Raw genomic sequence first — 2,405 nt, 5'->3', positions numbered from 1 at the left:
AGTCTCCCGCCTGTCCGGCGCCTCTGCCGGAGTCTCCCGCCTGTCCGGCGCCTCTGCCGGAGTCTCCCGCCTGTCCGGCGCCGCTGCCGGAGCCTCCCGCCTGTCCGGCGCCGCTGCCGGAGCCTCCCGCCTGCCCGGCGCCGCTGCCGGAGCCCCTCTGCCCAGAGCAGCTGCCCCTCTGTCCCGAGCAGCTGCCCCTCTGTCCCGAGCAGCCCCTCTGTCCAGTGGGGTCATTGAGAGGGGTGGTCATGGTGAGAAAGCCACGGAGGCGGACTAAGACAATGGTGAAGTGGGGTCCGCGTCCCGCGCCAGAGCCGCCACCGCGGACAGATGCCCACCCAGACCCTCCCCTATAGGTCAAGGTTTTGCGGCCGGAGTCCGCACCTTTGGGGGGGGGTACTGTCACGTTCTGACCTTTATTTCCTTTGTTTTGTATTTATTTATTATGGTCAGGGCGTGAGTTGGGTGGGCAGTCTATGTTGGTTTTTCTATGTTTTGGGGCATTTCTATGTTTTCGGCCTAGTATGGTTCTCAATCAGAGGCAGGTGTCATTGGTTGTCTCTGATTGAGAATCATACTTAGGTAGCCTGGGTTGCACTGTTTGTTTGTGGGTGATTGTCTATGTTAGTGGCTTGTGTCAGCACAGGTCTCATTTTGTAGCTTCACGGTCGAATTTGGTTTATTGTTTTTGTTACTCTTTTGTATAGTGTTCAGTCTTTCTTTATTAAATATTTTTACCATGGACACTTACCACGCCGCATATTGGTCCTCTGATCCTTCTCGCCTCTCCTCTTCAGACGAAGAGGAGGACGACCGTGACAATCATGTTCAGTACTCTGGAGAATAAACGCTAGTGCTTGATTTTGAGACTGGTCTCCGCCCATTTTACGCAAATAAGTTTCTTACAAATCCTTAGAAATGGTCTGAGTGTACTAATTTAATTGGGTATTAAACATATAGGAATTTAATTACTCTATCACTTTCTCAATTCAATTCTATTCAAAGGACTTTATTGGCATGGGAGACATATGTTTACATTGCCTAAGCAATGTACACTGAACAAAAACATAAACGCAACATGCAACAATTTCAACGATTTGAATGTTATAGTTCATAAAAGGAAAAGGAAATCTGTCAATTGAAAAAAATTCATTAGGTCCTGATTTATGGATTTCACATGACTGGGAATACAGATATGCACCCTTTGGTCACAGATCCCTTAAAAAAAGGTAGGGGCGTGGATCAGTATCTGGTGTGATGTAGGGCGTGGATCAGTATCTGGTGTGATGTAGGGTGTGGATCAGTATCTGGTGTGATGTAGGGCATGGATCAGTATCTGGTGTGATGTAGGGCGTGGATCAGTATCTGGTGTGATGTAGGGCGTGGATCAGTATCTGGTGTGATGTAGGGCGTGGATCAGTATCTGGCGTGACCACCATTTGCCTCATGCAGCGCGACACATCTCCATAGAGTAGATCAGGCTGTTGATTGTGGCCTGTGGAATGTTGTCCCACTCCTCTTCAATGGCTGTGTGAAGTTTCTGGATATTGGTGGGAACTGGAACACGCTGTCGTATACATCAATCCAGAGCATCCCAAACATGCTGAATGGGTGACATGTCTGGTGAGTGTGCAGGCCATGAAAGAACTGGGACATTTTCAGCTTCCAGGAATTGTGTACAGATCCTTGTGACATGGGGCTGTGCATTATCATGCTGAAACATGAGGTGATGGTGGCGGATGAATGGCACAACAATGTATCTTTGTGCTTTCAAATTGCCATACATAAAATGCAATTGTGTTACCTGTCCGTAGCGTATGCCTGCCCATACTATAACCCCACCACCAACATGGGGCACTCTGTTCACAACATTGACATCAGAAAACCACTTACCCACAATACACCATACACGCTGTCTGCCATCTGCCCTGTACAGTTGAAACCGGGATTCATCCGTGAAGAGCACACTTCTCCAGTGTGCCAGTGGCCATCGAAGGTGATCATTTGTCCATTGAAGTCGGTTACGATGCTGAACTGCAGTCAGGTCAAGACCCTGGTGAGGATGACGAGCATGCGGATGAGCGTCCCTGAGACGGTTTCTGACAGTTTGTGCAGAAATTCTTCGGTTGTGCAAACCCACAGTTTGATCAGCTGTCATGAAACCCACAGTTTGATCAGCTGTCATCAAACCCACAGTTTGATCAGCTGTCATCAAACCCACAGTTTGATCAGCTGTCATCAAACCCACAGTTTGATCAGCTGTCCGGGTGGCTGGTCTCAGACTATCCCTCAGGTGAAGAAGCTGGATGTGGAGGTCCTGGGCTGGCGAGGTTACATGAAATGAAAGTACTGATGAAAGTACTGCCAAATGAAAGTACTGATGAAAGTACTGCCAAATTCTCTAA

Source organism: Oncorhynchus clarkii, unplaced genomic scaffold (assembly GCF_045791955.1).
Source record: "Oncorhynchus clarkii lewisi isolate Uvic-CL-2024 unplaced genomic scaffold, UVic_Ocla_1.0 unplaced_contig_5055_pilon_pilon, whole genome shotgun sequence".
In the NCBI taxonomy this organism is placed as follows: Eukaryota; Metazoa; Chordata; class Actinopteri; order Salmoniformes; family Salmonidae; genus Oncorhynchus; species Oncorhynchus clarkii.
The sequence above is the reverse complement of the archived record's forward strand: the minus strand, read 5'-3'. Positions refer to the sequence as shown.